General features: G+C 33.1%; 1 long non-coding RNA gene across 2 annotated transcripts; it reads right to left on the bottom strand.

Moving 5' to 3' along the window:
- Window positions 1–8,587: 8,587 nt before the first annotated feature.
- LOC118646988 lies at window positions 8,588–18,145 on the bottom strand. 2 transcript variants are annotated; one of them, XR_004964328.1, is made up of 2 exons: window positions 12,429–18,145; window positions 8,588–8,790 (listed from the first exon to the last, which is right to left on the bottom strand). It is a non-coding gene; the product is annotated as an uncharacterized LOC118646988 (long non-coding RNA). The 2 variants fall into 2 exon arrangements; XR_004964329.1 differs by lacking the exon at window positions 12,429–18,145 and adding an exon at window positions 9,821–9,975.
- Window positions 18,146–21,072: the final 2,927 nt, after the last annotated feature.

Genomic DNA, 21,072 nt, shown 5'->3' with positions numbered 1-21,072 from the left:
TTTTTGTAACACCGTTTGTAAGGAATAGAACAGTTTTTATTAAGCGTCAATATTTTTTGTTAGTTGTGAAAATATAAACGGATCAAGGTTTTTGCATAAAAAATTTCGACGTTTCCGTTGCAGCGTGCGTGCGCTATTTACACGCATTTCTAGTTGAAGATTTATTATCTTTAAATATGTTATTGGTTTATATTTTTGTAACACCAATTGGAACGAATAGAATAGTTTTTTAAAGCGTCAGTATTTTTTATTAGTGACATTCTTCTGTGGTAATAAACTTTTAATGTTGGACATTATTATCTTGCAATTGTTGGCCGAGATGCTTTTACACATTGCCCATTGTGAAGTGCAATCGAATACATATAACGCTTGATTGTATTTTGTACTTCTTGACCGATTCAAAAATAGTTTTATTTAATATATAACTATTTAGATAAGACAGTAAAATAAATATGTTGATGCGTAAATCGGGGCTGCGTTTTATTTGATTATTTATGTAATTTAACGCACTGCGTATGGTGTTTATACATTTATATGGCGAGATTTTTGCCTTTAAATTCAGATTATAATAATAGTCACCATTACCCCAGGCTGCGACCATTTTCTTTATATTCTTTTCAGTCTGGAGAAGAATAATAAAAGAATAATAAATTTTTCTTCTATTTTTGACTTTTTGCTGGTTTAATATTTAACCATTTTTTTCGATCAAGCAATTTTGAATCGAGTTTTTTTATCTTTACATGAATGTTGCGTATTCTATTCAAAACTGTTTAAGCAACTGCTATGACTGTCATTATACAAGTTGGAAATATCTATGTCATCAGTTTCACTTAGAATCCCATATTTTCTTCTTTAAAGTTATTGAAATTATTGAAATTGGTCACTTTTTTATCTTTTTATATGTCAGACATAACTGTCAAACACTACGAAGCACGCGGCTTAATTATCAGCAAATGAACCAATCAGTACTCCGGATTAAAGGCAACAATTCTTCGATATTTTCGAGTTGACTTCGATACATTCGATAAATAAATAACATGCCTTTTTTAAAAAAGGATGATAAAATGCATAATACGACAAGAAACAAAACTTTAGATGTGGATGTTTCGAGGAAACACTATCGTTTCCACACCTGACCGAAGTAGGCGCGGGTTTTTTTTTAAGTGGTTTTCCCAGTAGGCCTAATCCAGTCTTGTTATTTTAATTTAATAATTGTTTGAAGTGTTTTCCTCGTGCATGTAAACAGAGTTCGGCTCTTCGAACAGTCTGTTGCGTCGCACGGTGCACCGTGTCTGGAGTAATGGTATTAAAGGCCGCTATAATTGCTTTGCGAACCTCAGTTTCAGTACCATTACGCACGTTTTTAACCTGAGCTTTAATGTGCCCCCAAACAAAATAATCTAATATATTTAAATCTGGTGACCGTACCGGCCAAGTGAATGGATCATTTCGACCCATCCACCTGTCCGGAAAACGCCTATCTAAAATTTTTCGCACTTTGTGACAAAAATGCACGGGTGCTTCATTGTGCTAAAAAATCATTTTTTTTTACTCGCGGAGAGAAACATCCTCTAACAAAATTAGTAATTTGTTCTCAATGAATTCTGCGTATGTTCGTCCATTGAGATGAGCCGGCAAAAAATATGAACCAATCTGAAAATTGCCAACAGAAACGTTATGGAAATAATACGAAGAACAGTAGAGATTTCTTAATTCAAAAATATTTATCACTGCCCGCAAATACTGCAAACACATTTATCGACCAGCGGTCTTTAGTTTTTAATTCAGTATTCGCTCAGAACGGGACACGGTATACGTTCACGCAACTAAACTTAACGTAAGAGAAGATACAAAATTAATGCGGTCAGTAGTGGACATTGTCACCTTCATTCACACAAGGTATTTGTTCAAAATTACTCGCGAAACTCGAGAAGTATCGCATGTGAATTATTACAAGTCCGGACGTGAGAGATTGTCCGGGATCGGGAACATCTAAGTCCGTAAACGCGAAATTATTTTCACTCGAATTATTTTAAGTTTGTAAATGCAAAATTGTTTTCACTCGAAAATATTCTAATTCTGCAGATGTAAAATTATTTTTACTTGAAATTATTCTAAGTTTGTAAATGCAAAATTATTCTCAAGAGACTCACGACGTACGCCCGGTGAATCGAGGAAGCAAAATCCGAATTTTGCCCGAAAATTCTGCCTTGTATACGTGAAAGTGGTGATGATTGAGGGTGAGGGGCTAGGAACCACAGGTCATAAATCCTGAATTACCTGTCACCTTATTTGCTAATTATTAACTTCTTGATTCCGGTATTACGCCCACTAAGTAGGTTCTAAGGTTTTATTCGTAATTTTTACTTGTATTTTAAATAAGATAGGGCTGAGAACAGAGTCCTATGGAATTCCTCTAGTCAACAGACGGCGGTCCGAATAGACACAAAATTCGTAAAAATCCACCCATCTGGGACTAAGGAAATTAAGAAAGAATTTTTTATAACCGTCTAGTATCTTAAGTTGATTAATACTATTAAATAAAATTTTGGGGATTATATTGTCGTAAGCACCTTTAATATCAATAAATAGAGCACACAGGAATTTTTTTTGATAAAGGATTTGTATATTTTTATATTGAGAAGAGACAGTCCTCGCAGGATTTACTCTTTCTGAAACCGTATTGGGAAGATGGAAGAAGCAACTCGAGCTCAATAAATCTTTCAAACTTTCTAATAATCAGTTTTTCAAAGATCATAAAGGTAGCAAAAGCTTAGAAGCTAGTGATACAGGTATATTTAATCTGTATCGCATTTTGTCACCTGCATGTTGCAGCCAATTTTTTATGTGTTTTACAATTTCTGCGATTGTGTATTCAGGTCATTTTCCTTTTGCACGGCTCACAGCTCCTACAAATAGAAACGTATATTTTTATTAGTACATAAATATAATTCGAAAGGCTGATTTCCGTTTGTACAATCAAACATATTAGTACTTTTAAATAAGATGATTGCGTTTTAATTGTTTTAGATTGCATGCGAATAAATATATTCCTATCTAGAACAATTAAAAAATAAAATACCATTTGCAAAGTAGAAACGTAAGTACATTATTTATTATTATAAAACTTACACTTACCAATTATTATATTAGCAAAAGTTGAATTTTCAATTGCTAATGTATTTTTTGCATCCGTCCAAGACAAAAAAGTACACAAATTATGACCAGAATTGATAGTCCATTAATAAAAAAGAATATGATAATGTTTTGTTTTTATGTATTGTAACCTATTTTTGATAATTTATATTACTACTGACTGAAATATAATATAAATCTGTCAACTGTTTGCAAAGCATGTGTATTGACATGGTACTAAAGAAATATATTTCGTGAAAGAAACACGGATACAAAATTCATGAGCTGACAGACTTTTGAGTCTTATGCATTTCTTTCAATTCAGTGACTTTCTGCTAAGGTGAAAGAAATAGCAGCATAACAGTATAGCATAAAATATATGAAAAAAGCAAAGCAATAGGAAGTCGAACTTTATGTTAGAACTCACGTATAAAAATAAGCTCTATCAATGTCTGCGAATTGTAGATAACAAAGATATTCTTCTTGATTTTCTAACCTGTCATTGTGTTATTTGAGAATTTATTCATTGTCCACGCTGTAATTCTCGCATTTTGTTCAATCGCGAAACGTTACGATGTTCTGGAATATCGTATGTATTCGAAGAGAAGAAGAAAAGACGCAAAGTATATTACAGTTTTAAAATGCATGCCTTTCATGGTACTTGATTCGATCGAGTACGTTTAACTTTGAAGAAAATATGTCGTTTTATCGCATATTTTATGTATCATTCGCCACTTTATCAGAAGTGGTTAATGAGCGAGCTGTCTATTTCGTCACACAGCAGTTGATTGGACTTTTTTTTGTCGTGAGATACATTCTGTGTCATATTTTGTTCTATCATAGTACTTTTGTTATTTTACATTTTATTCGTAAGTTTGTCAAAATTGGGTTTCGCAGAAAATGTCTCTAATTGGTGGTTCTAATTTGATTGTTGCATCTAAAATAGAATTACTCCACTCTATCCAATCGGTATTATCACATTTATCATATTTTGTTTTTATATCGATAGGTAATTCTTTCTCTTGTTCTTCATTCCTCTCATCGTTGTTTATAATGATTTTTATTTCATTATTTACATTGCCTTTTACAATATTATTTAAATACTGCATGTGCATATCTGACATTAAGGATTTCCATCTGTCGTGCAACCTATAGTTTTACTTAATGCTACGCTTAATATTAATTCTATTAGATATTCTATTTCTTTAAAAGAATTTATTAAATATCTCTGACTGATACAACGGAGAGTAAATACTCGTATTAACATTTTTTCTTTTTTTTATAAACATTTTCATTTAGCCACCATCTTAATGAGATGACTGACATCTAGCCGAATGTAAAAAGCTGGAAGCAGATCAATATTTTTTGAAACTACAATATAGTAACATTTTTTTTAGATAGTCTTGTAAATCGACGCATTTCATAAAAACATCAGAAATAGCGATCAAAAGAGCCTAACTAAAATCGGTTACTACTGTGCGTGGAATAGGGACATTTTTAGTAATAATATTGCATAGAAAGAAAGATATTACTAAAGCTCTCTGATCAGCTGATATTATTTGATATACTCTTACATTACCATCTTCACTACTTAAAACGCATTGATACAAAAATATTGGTGGATCTTGCGATGATTCGCGTTAAACAATACCACCTGTAGCGTCTATAATTAAAAATGCCTCTGGATGTCTTTTTAGTCGTGCCGTGTATAATGGTTGTTGTACTGGATTCCAGTACATACAGTAAAAAGGCAATTAACCAATATTGATCCTGTGTATTTATCATATTTTGCATTATTTAATAAATTAAAAACAGGATTGCTAACTATTAAACCGTACTGATTTAAAATAATCTTCCCTTTTTAGCAAAATTGCGGAAGAAGAAAGCATCAGTGGACTGTTGTCCGAATGTTTTTAAACGCTTGGCTTCTTGTAGGCGATAAATTATAGCTTCTTTACGTTCCTTGTATTTGCAGCTATCGCACACCGATTTCCTTTAAGTTGTCTTTTTGGTATGTTTTATAGAATATATATTTTTTGCTACACATTTAAAAATAACATCTGTATCTTTGCTTGTCTAATATAATTTAAAGGGACCTTTAAGGATGTTTGTAATCGACTTTATTAGAGGACTGATTAGTTAAAAGTACAGCGTTTTTAGCAGCATTATCAGCCTTTTCATTGCCACTTATTTGTTTATGGGCTGGGCACCATGTAAATCTGATAGATTTATTCACAGTTGAAATCTGAAGAAGTTTATTCTTTATATCTCTTATCAAATAACATAAAGGAAAAGGACGAAAGTCGCCAATCTCTATGGCATTTAGACAACTTAAGGAGTCGGTACATATATTTGCAAAAACATATAATTACTATATATTTAGTATAAAGTCTATAGCTTTGAGTATAGCATAAGCTTCCGCTGCAAATGAGCTGGTTAACTTATTTAACTTAAATTTGAAAGTTGGACTCAGGCTAACAAACTGTGTTTGTTAGATGTTCGCGGATGGCATTTTGTCAGTATCAATGAATGCTACTCCGATCATGCATTCGACATATGCTGTGTATGTGCCTGTGCCAAACGTTTCCATAGTTTTGTAATAACAATAAATGGCACAATGTTTTGTCTCAGAGTTTAACGCAAGCAGTTGCGAAACTGTGACATTTTTTTCACGTGTTTTAAGGAACTCCTCACTACAGTCACTCATATACTGGCTGTCTTTGGACAGCACGTTCTCATGATCCTCTTCCTCCTCCGCCTCAAAATAGAGATCAGGCACATTTTCGTCAAAATCATTGGCGAGTCCAATCCATGAAATTTTTTTTATTCATTTCATGACGTATGATGTCAGCAATGTTACGTTGATTGTTGTCTTCATCAACGTGTTCGTTATTTATATCCATGTTTATATTATTTACATTTAGATTATTATTTACACTATGTACATTATTTATATTATGTACGTATAATATATCGTCTTTTTTGTCATCGTCCGCGATGTTAATAAGTTCGATGGGATCGTCTCCCGTAAGATCAACAACTTCGAATTCACCAGCCATTTTACGGAAAAACTGAATTGTTTACTAAATCGCTCTTGAAAAACTAATTGCACAGACTTTTGGGCAAACTTACTCGAAAACGTCTAAGGGATGCTCTAAGAGTTTGCAGATCAATGATATATAATGCATACAACGAAACCATGGTAGTCGAGTTACAGAATGAGCCTACTTTTCTGTAAAGAATTTTAGACGATCGGAGAAGTGTCATTTGCCTGCATTCAACGGTGAAAATGTCTTGCACTTTTATTACAAAATGTAGTAAATAATTTATGCATTTAGATTTAGTCAAAATTAAAAGTACTTGATATATCAATTGTATTTACAAATATTGTAATAGTTGTAAACCAGATTTTTCTGCTGAACGCAGCCATTATAATATTTACATATTAATATGCACTTTGAATATAATAGCCTCGAGGCTCAATTCTTGAATTTATTCGCAAGAGAAATGTATTCACAAATTCTGTGATTCATTAGTTTGCGTTTTCAAATCATCATTCTATTTGTCCGCTTCTATATCGCTTTCTCGGCATTTATTCTTGTGTAAATTGGATTCTGCGTGTCAATGTATTTCGGTCAAAGCACCGATTATTTTTCTGTCACAGACCGAACAATAAAATGAAGAATTTTCATTATTGTACTTCACATAACCATGACTTAAAATCTTTCATTTCTAGTCATTGTGGCCTAAATTTTCTGTGACTTTCGGATTTGTTGGTATTAATAAAAAGTAATGGTAATAAAAAGAATCTATTGGTATAAAAAGATCACATAACTTTTTTTTTTAACCAAAAAAACATGATATTGTGTACTAAATATTGATATGCACAAAAAGATGAGGAAAATTATTTGATATAAAGAAAATAAAATTTAAAAGAACAGTAAAATGAAGGTGAACATAAAAGCCTATCATAGTTTTTGGATATCTCCAATGATAACTGAGATATGAATTTTTCAATTTGTACGAATGAGAGCGCACCAAAAAAAGCGCTGAGCCGCTTTAGCTATAGCACGGCTCACTGTGTCAAGCATTGGCTGCCGGCGGTAGCTTGAGTATACATGTCTTCTGCAAGATTTCCTGTATACATCATTAAGAAACCAATTCTGTTCGTTTATAATAAATTTGTTATGAAAACAATTCACAATGTTTTCATTAAAATTTTAATATGTATGTATCGATATCAGTATTTAAAAAAAATTTTTATTGAACTCGCGACAAACTATTGGAAATTCAAAACTTTGTTCGAATTTGAATAGGTCACATTTTAACTTGGTAATAATAGATTTTCCCAGAAGATTAATTGTTATTACATTTATTTAATTCATACAATAAACCTCTACGGCAGTAAAAATATGTATGAATCAATTAAAATATTTAATTTTCACTAATTATAAGCTACGCCTGTATAATAATTTGTTATGAAAACAATTCAAAATCAAAATGTTTTTCTATTAAAATTTAATATGTATGTATCGATATTTTAGTAGTTATTTAAATTTAAAATGTTATTGAACTTGGCACATGAACTATTACGGATAATCAAACTTTGTTCGAATTGGAGAATATTGTGATCACATTTAAAAACTTTGTGTTAAATCATAAAGTGATTCCCTTGCAGAAGATGAAATTTGTTTTAACATTTATTTAAAACATAAAAGAGAGTTCGAGAATGCCAAGAAACAACTTAAACAGGTGCGTCGAGAGTTCGAGAATGCCGAATACAAAGTAACAATGAATCTAATTGGGCTGTTCTTTTTCGCTGCACTGCTGCACTGATGCGATAAGTTGGAATGAGAAAACGTTTATTTGTCTTATTCTAATATATTGTATCAGTGCAGCAGTGTAACAAAAAAAACAAGCTCTTTTTTTTCAGTTTTCTTTCTTTATATCTATGAACAAGTATTGTTTTGATTCTGTATGTTTTTTTAATAAGCCAAGTGATTATTTAATATTTTGACATATTTTACATTTAGACAGCAGTCTTCCTGTTGATTCTACTGCTATCAACCGATCTTTTAAAAGAAGATCCTGAAGCCGTACAAAATCCGATCGTCACCGGATTTTTGAATATGGTGCGCCAAGTTCACGAGAGTACTTCTCTGAGCAACGTTGTTGTGGTCGATAGTGTTTGTATTCCTATGAGCGGTTTAGTAGCAGTTTTACGTGTCACTAACGATAGCATTTTTATTAAATCTAAGTTCTTTGCTTCTTGATTTAAAATATTACATAACGAAGTTATATAATTAGTTCCTTGTTCTGGACTCTTTCAAGAAATAAAACTTGGAAATAACAAAAAAATACCTTTACTTACGCGTATTCACTTGTATTAATTTTTTAATATTTTTATTCTGTTATGTTATTTTACACTGATTATTTTTTATAAATTATAAAGTTTGTTTTTTTTTTCTTTAGCAAAAAAAAAATTGAATCTTACAAATCTAGAATTATCTAAGATTGGAGTATTAAGTAAAATTATTAAAGTAAATATTAAGATAATTGGGGCACTTACCAGTGTAACGGACCGTATTTCCTACGCGGGCTTAATTCGCTAGGATCGGGTGTAGGAAGGTCCCTGAGATAATAGACTCAGCTTTTCTGTAATAAAAGAATATATATCTAATACAATCGTGGCTATGTACAGGCTATTTACAATGTGTCAGTGTGTCGGTGTGTATCGTGAGTCGTTTCGGCGGAATGTGTATTTACAGATGTAGTGTGTGTGTATGTGTGTTTGTGTAAGTCGCGCGTCGCGGGCCGAAACAGCTGTTCGCTGTCGGGCGCGTAGCTAGCTCGGTGATGGTCGCGGTGTGCGGCGAGGGGCCGGCGGGCAATGCCCTGACGCGTGAAGCGGTGTTTCTTGGCGCGGCGAGGCGAGCGGTGTGGCGGGCGGTAATTGCCGGTACCTCGAGATCGGTGGCGCGCGGTACGCGGCGTGAAGCGCGGGGTGTTATGCTGTGCGGTGATTTCTCGACGTGTATTTGGTGATCGAGGAAACGCCGGTCGATCTCGAGATCTCTCGAGGGAGACGGAGAACTCTCCACCCCTGTTGTGTTCGAACCGGGTGATCGGGCGATTTTAGGAACGTCCGTAGCCGAGAACTCTCGGCGAAGGCGGAGTACGCTCTACCCTCTGCTACGGAGATGAACTAGGATTTAGAATGCGAGCGGTACCGAGAGCTCTCGGTTAAGGCAGAGTACACTCTACTCTAATTACTGATCGCAGGAAGCTTCTCAGGAGCGTACTCTGGTCGGGATCGGAATCCAGCGTACGGTCGGAGCGAGAAGTGTCGCAGCCTCCACCGGAGCGGCTTTTTATACCCGCTCGGGTGGAGGATCGGGGATCCTCGTGGATCTTCGGGTTTCCCCGCACTCGCTCCCCTCCCGTGGAGGTTGGGAGCGTGCGGGGAAATACGCGGAGCGGAGACGATGCCTCGTCTCGATGCTTTTTATTGCGGGCGATTAGGACGGGCCGGTGCCCGTTTGTGCGGTCCGGCGGATGTTCGGCCGGACCGCGCGCGGTCGGTAATGCCGGCGGACGGGAGGTTTGTTACACCAGTAACCGAACTTTGGCTTAACAGAAAATCTGCATGAGCTGGCATAGTATACCGTTAACTTGATGTACCAACCGTTTTTTGTATAGGTTCGAGTACCACGGAAAGTTCTATTTTTTCCCCTCTTCAGGCCTAAACAAAAAACCAGACTAGGTAAGCAAGTCGGATAAAAGAAAGCAGAAATGTGAAATGGAATATATTGATAATTAAAAAAAAAAAATTCGGAAATATTGTTTTACCTGTATGAAGAACAATTTGGGTTTCCTGGCAAGTGTCGGGCATTTGTCTGCAGCAAAAGGTTGCCAAAGTTCGTTTATGTGATATTGTTTGTTTCGTGCGTGTAACAAGTCATTATTTGCTCCATGTGTAAGAACAATCATACAGAAACAATCACTATTGGTGTGATCTATTTGACGCGCTGTAACATAAATTAATATTTTAAAACAAGTTTGAGTACGTTTTTACTAAGCGTATCACGCGTCGCGTAATCTGTTATATTGGCTTATTCAGATTTGTATCTTAAAATGATACAATAAAATAAGTCAATAGAATAAATGACGCAATACATGACGCGCTCAGTGGCAACAGACTCCTTATAACTTACTTTAGGTGCAGGAATAGCAATGTGGATAGAAATGCTGATAGTCCTTCTTTGAATGAAAAGATGCAAATGAGACCCATTACTTTGGTCATAACAATGGAGAATTAATGATTTTGAACAAATTTTTGCTTTCTCCGATATTTATCCATATTCATCCATTCAGGTAATTCTCCTGGAGATCGATAATAATCTAACTGGCAATAAGCAGCCGAAATGAAGCTCAGTAATGAATGTGGCACGTTTGGAAAAAATATTGCACAGTTCTGTTTTATCCAGCTAGATTGCTTTTTTACGTCCCAAGCATTAAAATCATTTGGAAATTGATCTCGAAAATTGTTTCCAAACAAGTCTATCCATGCTGCTACAAATTCATCATCATCAAAGTTTTTTGAATTAGGTTCTATAAAACCGTCTTCAACTGTGTCACGCTGAATATTACTAACATGCTCCATTTTATGAAAGAAATTTAACTGCAACTGTGTAACATAAGTATAAAACAAAGTTTTAAATTTAAAAGTTTGACTACTGTATTATTAAAAAATATGTTTTGAGATAAATTCTTTAGTAATTGAGTAATTATTTCATAATTTTGCTAATAAAATATCAAAAAATATTAACACGTTAAGCGCGCAACCGATTTTGACATGCTTTTGTTGGATTATTGTTGGACTGTTAGATTTTTGCTAATTATAACCAACAACAATAAGTTTTTGGACCTTGCTCTGTTGATTATAAAACTTGGGACTAGATTGGTGTTTACTGTTTACTGAAACTTTTTCAATCACATCACTTTAAATTCGAAAAGACTTATTTACTGAAGTACCAACACGAAAATTAAAGTAATATGCCATTTTAAATATATGTATTATGCTTTTGATATTTTAATTCATACAATAAAATGTAATTTAATGATCATTTGTTTCTATTCAACAAATCAAGGCATATGTAAGTTTTTTATTTAGATTTAACTTTCTTTTAAAATTCTAACTGTAAATACGTTTTTACTATTTTTATAGATATCTTTGATATCTATGCTCTCATGACGTATTAAAAATAATTATTTTATCGGCGTTTTGACTTTTTCTATTTTTTCGTTTTTGTTAAGCAAATAGTTTCAACTAATTTTATAATTTGACCAATCTGATATAATTAACTTTTGCTTTTGAGTTTTATTTAATTACTTGAGTTATTGTTATAATTAACTCTAATTGACGTTTTAATTAATTATTTTAAACATATCAATAAATTGTAAATTGTCCAACTGTCTGCATCAGATTTTACAAGGGAACTTCGCGAACCCGAAATTTCTGATTTTAATGAAACTTGACATAAATGTAGAAAGGGTAATACATAAATTTAGAAATTTTTTATTAGTGCTTATAAACGGTTTAAAGAGTTAAAACCACCCTTCAAAAATTGAGAGTTTTTGCCTTTTCTTGATATATCTCGTAAACTAAACAAAATATAAAACAGTGTTTCATCCAAAAGTTTTACAGTATAAATACGTCTGTTTAATTATGTTATTTATTTTTTTAAACAAATTTTTTGAAAAAAAAATTATTTTCTGAAAAAATAAATAGCATAGTTAAATAGAGGTATTTATACTGTAAACCTTCTGTACAAAACATTTTTTTTTATTTTGTTTAGTTTGCGAGATATATCGAAAAAACGCAAAAATGTCTGAACTTTAAAAAGTGGTTTCATCTCTTCAAACCGTTTATAAACACCAACTAAAAATTTCTAAATTCATGTATTTACCTCTTCTACATTTATGCCAAGTTTTATTAAAATCAGAATTTTCGGGTTTGCGAGGTGTTCGCGACTCGCGAAGAGATCGCTAGTTAGCCTCTGAGGATGTTAAGTAGGGTGAGAGGACGTTCGTGGAACGGGTGTTAAATTAAATGTACTATAATTACGTGTCACGTGGACTCGTCGTGATGTCCGAGTCGTACCGTATATTTCACACATCTTATTGAGACACGTTACATGCAGTTATTCTGTTTTGAGTACATTAATGAGATTGTCTATAGTCATTAAACAATGTCCACTCACTCGGCAGAAATTATAATTATAATTTGTTACCGGTGACGACGATGATGCCCGTGAGCCGGTATCACGCGGCGCCGGCGTGCGCGTATCGTGGTGAGCTTGAGCCTCTCGATGTTGCACTAGAGCAGTCCGGATGAGTCTCTCATTAATAATTAACTGAGTCTTCTTGAGTAGTCGTCGGATGAATCTCCTGTGATCTCACGATAGATTTGAGCACCAAAACTATGTCGAAACAATAGCACGATGAGCGAAAGTGAACCGCCGCCAAAGAGCACACGTACTGAAGTAAGATAATTCTGGTGATATGCGCATGTAGGCGTGCGTGCTGGCGCACCACGATCTACGTGAACGGTGATCGATAGCTGCTGCCATCTGACGGGACGGCGCGAGCTCATTACATGCTAAATCCCGAACAGCGAGGTTTGGCTAATTCACATAGTTTAGTAGCATTTATGAAATTATTCTTTTTCATCATAATTAGTTCAAACTCGTCATACTGTATGTAACAAAATCTATCGTCTATGTGTCTTGTGATTAAATTTTGAAATCAATTGAGTTGTCAATACTTATTTAAATAATTGATTATTAATATCGTAAAGATATTTATCATGTATTCTCAATTTGTCTTTAAATTTTATTAAGAAGTTTGTTGAAAGTTTTTGATGTTTAAATATATGTATGTGCTCAATGTAATTTATCTTCAAATTCAATCATAAAGTCTTCTGAAAGTTTTTGAAAGCGTGAAATTAAACCCCAATCTACTTTACCTTGAAATTCTTTAATAAAATCTTATGATAATCTTTGATACCATGATACTGCTTTCCAATCTATTATATCTTTAAATTCTTTTTTAAAATCTTCAGATAATTTACGCCCTATAATAAATTTTTCCCAATTCAAGTTGTTTTTATTTTTATTAACGCAATATACAACATTTTGTCTATATTCACTACTGTAAAATGTCATTAACTCATCAATGTCAAGATGTTTAAAAATTAGAAGGGCTATCAAATGATTACTAAATACCATCGTCATTAGCTCTTCTGACATCTTCATTTAAGTGTAAAAATGTAAAATTTCACAAAAAAATATTAATAGTATCTAGATTTATCTAGTATCTTCAATTCATCTTTAAAGTCTTCTGGATCAAAATCAGTTAACTGTAAATTACTATAGTTTGTTTTAAATACTTCTTTTCCCCTTTCTTTTAAAGAGTTATAGTAACTAACAGCGTTTGGTTTATAAGATTCGTAAAATTTTTTATACTTTCTTAAGTACATATTTTCAATGTTGTTTACTTTTTCTTTTTGAATTCTAAATATTTTAAATTTATTAAAGTCTTTACTTTGTAATACTAAGAAACATGTTAGTTTTTTAGAATTTGAAGGTTTGATGATTTTATATAACAATTTTTAACTGGCTCAGATCTGAGCCAGTTGATTTCTTCTTACTATCTATCTTCCAAATTTTGTTAATTTCTTCAATTTCATTTATTATTTCTTTAGACTCATCTAACCTTGACCAATTTTTAAATTTGTTATTGCCTAATTTACATAGTTTAGTAGCATTTGTGAAATTATTCTTTTTCATCATAATTAGTTCAAACTCGTCATATTGTATGTAGCAAAATCTGTCGTCAATATGTCTGGTGTTTAAATTTTTTAAATCCATTACATTTGTCTAAATTAGTTAATGTAGGAATTTGTTTTCGGGTAGTAGGAAATGACCGGCACTCTGATAGTAAAACGTATTTAATACAATTAAAGTATACAGAAAAACCGGTTTGCACGCGGCGATCGGCCATGTACTTCCTTCCTTACGCACACCAGCATACTGCCCCTTCTCTGCGCATGCAGCGTCTCCTCACGGCGCACCACGCCACGCAACAGCGTACATCTTAAGCCGAGAAAAGAATCAGAGTATTTCTCTGTTTTATCTATAATGCACTCTTACACAACGCACTCCTACATTAATAAAAATTCATTTTAAAGATATAATAATTATTTTATTACATGTGCACTAACCACGATTTTTTGCTATTGAAATTAATATACCTAATGCAATACCTATAAAACCAAATAAAATTGATCCTACTCCTGTTGTACCTAAAGATTGTAAAGTTGAAAATAAGCTATTTGTTGCAACTGAACCAATTGTCGATTGCCAAGAGGATGCAAACGAACCTCCAATAACTCCAGAAAATCCAAAACCAAGTGCAGGTAGTAAACATGATCCAACTATTCCTCCTATAATTGGAGTGCTTATATTTATATTTCTCAATTTCTTGAGATATGTTTCGTTTGGTAACGATTTTCCACAATTTCTATATTTTTGGAAAATCATTTTTACTAATTAATTATTCTTTTATTGGTCCGGAAGGATACGCACGGAGATACAATTAGGCGATGTCCGCGCTCGCGAACAATGTCGTACACGTAGTATATCCAATCGACTCAATATAATTCTATTCTACCGACAAGTAATAAACGGCCTGTTTTTATATAAAGCGACTCAGATAATACGGTTCTAATTTCGTTAGCCTACGGATCCGAGGAGAAAGTCATAATCTTATAACCTAAGGACCGCCACGAATAACATGAATTTTCAAAAGTGCGTTATCAATTGCGACGGACTTCTTCCACGATATATATAAATAAGAATACTTAAATGTACGCTTATGGCGGCTACCTCAGTCCCACGTTGGCTCTCTCGCCTGTTCCCTGGCTACGCCGTCGGACTTTATGGTTCTCACTTCGTTGATCACCGACGTCGAGATCGTTGAAGCAATTCTCGCAGGGTTCCTACGATCGGCTTATCCCGACTTCCAAACCCAGGGCAGGAGACGATGGCCACACAGATCTCCCCCTGATCGTCCAAGTATGTTCCGCAGATGATCGGTAAAACGATGTCCACTCAAATAGACGGCCAAATGCGAAAGGCTTTTCGCCGATCCGAGTCCGACGACCGCCCAGGAACGAAAGAGAAAGAGACTCCGTCCGTTGCTCCGAACGCACGTCCCCCGGAGCATGCGCGCATCTTCGCGATACAAGCACGTATCGTGCTTGGCAGTAAGGAATATGCCCCCCCCCCACCCCCTCGAGACTAAGGTACGCGCTTCTTGAGCGAAAGATCGAACGGGAATCGATGAATTCTCACAAATCTGGTAGTTATTTTGATTAAGTGATATTCAATTAGTTTGTTTTTAAGATATTTAAATAGAGGTAGTGTCAAATCACCATTATTAAATTTCAGTTCTAATTCAGGATCTATAACTTTCTTTTTTCTTTTATGAAGTATGAAGCCTTCGTATTTTTTATCTGTAATATCAGTAGATTTATTTTTAACAAAGTATGAAGAATTGATTCTAATAACTCTTATTCTTCTTACTATTGCATCATCATTGTAGAACTAAAAAACATTTAGTTTTTTAGAATTTGATGGTTTGATGATTCTATATAATGATTTTCAACAGGCTCAGATCTGAGTTGATTTCTTCTTATTATCTATCTTCCAAATTTTGTTAATTTCTTCAATTTCATTTATTATTTCTTTAGACTCATCTAACCTTGACCCATTTTTTAATTTGTTATTGCCTAATTTACATAGTTTAGTAGCATTTATGAAATTATTCTTTTTCATCATAATGAGTTCAAACTCGTCATACTGTATGTAACAAAATCTATCGTCTATGTGTCTTGTGATTAAATTTTGAAATCAATTGAGTTGTCAATACTTATTTAAATAATTGATTATTAATATCGTAAAGATATTTATCATGTATTTTCAATTTATCTTTAAATTTTATTAAGAAGTTTGTTGAAAGTTTTTGACGTTCAAATATATGTGCCCAATGTAATTTATCTTCAAATTCAATCATAAAGTCTTCTAAAAGTTTTTGAAAGCGTGAAATTAAATCCCTATCTACTTTACTTTGAAATTCTTTAATAAAATCTGATAATTTTTGATACCATGATACTGCTTTCCAATCTATTATATCTTTAAATTCTCTATTAAAATCTTCCGATAATTTACGCCCTATAATAAATTTTTCCCAATTCAAGTTGTTTTTATTTTTATTAACGCAATATACAACATTTTGTCTATATTCACTACTGTAAAATGTCATTAACTCATCAATGTCAAGATGTTTAAAAATTAGAAGGGCTATCAAATGATTACTAAATACCATCGTCATTAGCTCTTCTGACATCTTCATTTAAGTGTAAAAATGTAAAATTTCACAAAAAAATATTAATAGTATCTAGATTTATCTAGTATCTTCAATTCATCTTTAAAGTCTTCTGGATCAAAATCAGTTAACTGTAAATTACTATAGTTTGTTTTAAATACTTCTTTTCCCCTTTCTTTTAAAGAGTTATAGTAACTAACAGCGTTTGGTTTATAAGATTCGTAAAATTTTTTATACTTTCTTAAGTACATATTTTCAATGTTGTTTACTTTTTCTTTTTGAATTCTAAATATTTTAAATTTATTAAAGTCTTTACTTTGTAAAACTAAGAAACATGTTAGTTTTTTAGAATTTGAAGGTTTGATGATTTTATATAACAATTTTTAACTGGCTCAGATCTGAGCCAGTTGATTTCTTCTTACTATCTATCTTCCAAATTTTGTTAATTTCTTCAATTTCATTTATTATTTCTTTAGACTCATCTAACCTTGACCAATTTTTTAATTTGTTATTGCCTAATTTACATAGTTTAGTAGCATTTATGAAATTATTCTTTTTCATCATAATTAGTTCAAACTCGTCATATTGTATATAACAAAATCTGTCGTCAATATGTCTGGTGTTTAAATTTTTTAAATCCATTATATTTGTTTAAATTAGTTAATGTAGGAATTTGTTTTCGGGTAGTAGGAAATGACCGGCACTCTGATAGTAAAACGTATTTAATACAATTAAAGTATACAGAAAAACCGGCTTGCACGCGGCGATCGGCCATGTACTTCCTTAATTACGCACACCAGCATACTGCCCCTTCTCTGCGCATGCAGCGTCTCCTCACGGCGCACCACGCCACGCAACAGCGTACATCTTAAGCCGAGAAAAGAATCAGAGTATTTCTCTGTTTTATCTATAATGCACTCTTACACAACGCACTCCTACATTAATAAAAATTCATTTTAAAGATATAATAATTATTTTATAACATGTGCACTAACCACGATTTTTTGCTATTGAAATTAATATACCTAATGCAATACCTATAAAACCAAATAAAATTGATCCTACTCCTGTTGTACCTAAAGATTGTAAAGTTGAAAATAAGCTATTTGTTGCAACTGAACCAATTGTCGATTGCCAAGAGGATGCAAACGAACCTCCAATAACTCCAGAAAATCCAAAACCAAGTGCAGGTAGTAAACATGATCCAACTATTCCTCCTATAATTGGAGTGCTTATATTTATATTTCTCAATTTCTTGAGATATGTTTCGTTTGGTAACGATTTTCCACAATTTCTATATTTTTGGAAAATCATTTTTACTAATTAATTATTCTTTTATTGGTCCGGAAGGACACGTACGGAGATACAATTGGGCATAAGCGATGTCCGCGCTCGCGAACAATGTCATACACGTAGTATATCCAATCGACTCAATATAATTCTATTCTACCGACAAGTTATAAACGGCCTGTTTTTATATAAAGCGACTCAGATAATACGGTTCTAATTCCGCTAGCCTACGGATCCGAGGAGAAAGTCATAATCTTATAACCTAAGAACCGCCACGATAACATCAATTTTCAGAAGTGCGTTATCAATTGCGACGGACTTCTTCCACGATATATATAAATAAGAATACTTAAATGTACGCTTATGGCGGCTAGCCTCAGTCCCACGTTGGCTCTCTCGCCTGTTCCCTGGCTGCGCCGTCGGACTTTATGGTTCTCACTCGTTGATCACCGACGTCGAGATCGTCGAAGCAATTCTCGCAGGGTTCCTACGATCGGCTTATCCCGACTTCCAAACCCAGGGCAGGAGACGATGGCCACACAGATCTCCCCCTGATCGTCCAAGTATGTTCCGCAGATGATCGGTAAAACGATGTCCACTCAAATAGACGGCCAAATGCGAAAGGCTTTTCGCCGATCCGAGTCCGACGACCGCCCAGGAACGAAAGAGAAAGAGACTCCGTCCGTTGCTCCGAACGCACGTCCCCCGGAGCATGCGCGCATCTTCGCGATACAAGCACGTATCGTGCTTGGCAGTAAGGAATATGCCCCCCCCCCCACCCCCTCGAGACTAAGGTACGCGCTTCTTGAGCGAAAGATCGAACGGGAATCGATGAATTCTCACAAATCTGGTAGTTATTTTGATTAAGTGATATTCAATTAGTTTGTTTTTAAGATATTTAAATAGAGGTAGTGTCAAATCACCATTATTAAATTTCAGTTCTAATTCAGGATCTATAACTTTCTTTTTTCTTTTATGAAGTATGAAGCCTTCGTATTTTTTATCTGTAATATCAGTAGATTTATTTTTAACAAAGTATGAAGAATTGATTCTAATAACTCTTATTCTTCTTACTATTGCATCATCATTGTAGAACTAAAAAACATTTAGTTTTTTAGAATTTGATGGTTTGATGATTCTATATAATGATTTTCAACAGGCTCAGATCTGAGTTGATTTCTTCTTATTATCTATCTTCCAAATTTTGTTAATTTCTTCAATTTCATTTATTATTTCTTTAGACTCATCTAACCTTGACCCATTTTTTAATTTGTTATTGCCTAATTTACATAGTTTAGTAGCATTTATGAAATTATTCTTTTTCATCATAATGAGTTCAAACTCGTCATACTGTATGTAACAAAATCTATCGTCTATGTGTCTTGTGATTAAATTTTGAAATCAATTGAGTTGTCAATACTTATTTAAATAATTGATTATTAATATCGTAAAGATATTTATCATGTATTTTCAATTTATCTTTAAATTTTATTAAGAAGTTTGTTGAAAGTTTTTGACGTTCAAATATATGTGCCCAATGTAATTTATCTTCAAATTCAATCATAAAGTCTTCTAAAAGTTTTTGAAAGCGTGAAATTAAATCCCTATCTACTTTACTTTGAAATTCTTTAATAAAATCTGATAATTTTTGATACCATGATACTGCTTTCCAATCTATTATATCTTTAAATTCTCTATTAAAATCTTCCGATAATTTACGCCCTATAATAAATTTTTCCCAATTCAAGTTGTTTTTATTTTTATTAACGCAATATACAACATTTTGTCTATATTCACTACTGTAAAATGTCATTAACTCATCAATGTCAAGATGTTTAAAAATTAGAAGGGCTATCAAATGATTACTAAATACCATCGTCATTAGCTCTTCTGACATCTTCATTTAAGTGTAAAAATGTAAAATTTCACAAAAAAATATTAATAGTATCTAGATTTATCTAGTATCTTCAATTCATCTTTAAAGTCTTCTGGATCAAAATCAGTTAACTGTAAATTACTATAGTTTGTTTTAAATACTTCTTTTCCCCTTTCTTTTAAAGAGTTATAGTAACTAACAGCGTTTGGTTTATAAGATTCGTAAAATTTTTTATACTTTCTTAAGTACATATTTTCAATGTTGTTTACTTTTTCTTTTTGAATTCTAAATATTTTAAATTTATTAAAGTCTTTACTTTGTAAAACTAAGAAACATGTTAGTTTTTTAGAATTTGAAGGTTTGATGATTTTATATAACAATTTTTAACTGGCTCAGATCTGAGCCAGTTGATTTCTTCTTACTATCTATCTTCCAAATTTTGTTAATTTCTTCAATTTCATTTATTATTTCTTTAGACTCATCTAACCTTGACCAATTTTTTAATTTGTTATTGCCTAATTTACATAGTTTAGTAGCATTTATGAAATTATTCTTTTTCATCATAATTAGTTCAAACTCGTCATATTGTATATAACAAAATCTGTCGTCAATATGTCTGGTGTTTAAATTTTTTAAATCCATTATATTTGTTTAAATTAGTTAATGTAGGAATTTGTTTTCGGGTAGTAGGAAATGACCGGCACTCTGATAGTAAAACGTATTTAATACAATTAAAGTATACAGAAAAACCGGCTTGCACGCGGCGATCGGCCATGTACTTCCTTAATTACGCACACCAGCATACTGCCCCTTCTCTGCGCATGCAGCGTCTCCTCACGGCGCACCACGCCACGCAACAGCGTACATCTTAAGCCGAGAAAAGAATCAGAGTATTTCTCTGTTTTATCTATAATGCACTCTTACACAACGCACTCCTACATTAATAAAAATTCATTTTAAAGATATAATAATTATTTTATAACATGTGCACTAACCACGATTTTTTGCTATTGAAATTAATATACCTAATGCAATACCTATAAAACCAAATAAAATTGATCCTACTCCTGTTGTACCTAAAGATTGTAAAGTTGAAAATAAGCTATTTGTTGCAACTGAACCAATTGTCGATTGCCAAGAGGATGCAAACGAACCTCCAATAACTCCAGAAAATCCAAAACCAAGTGCAGGTAGTAAACATGATCCAACTATTCCTCCTATAATTGGAGTGCTTATATTTATATTTCTCAATTTCTTGAGATATGTTTCGTTTGGTAACGATTTTCCACAATTTCTATATTTTTGGAAAATCATTTTTACTA

Source organism: Monomorium pharaonis, chromosome 8 (genome assembly GCF_013373865.1).
Source record: "Monomorium pharaonis isolate MP-MQ-018 chromosome 8, ASM1337386v2, whole genome shotgun sequence".
In the NCBI taxonomy this organism is placed as follows: Eukaryota; Metazoa; Arthropoda; class Insecta; order Hymenoptera; family Formicidae; genus Monomorium; species Monomorium pharaonis.
Note: the sequence above shows the minus strand (reverse complement) of the source record. Positions and strands in the feature narration are given on the sequence as shown.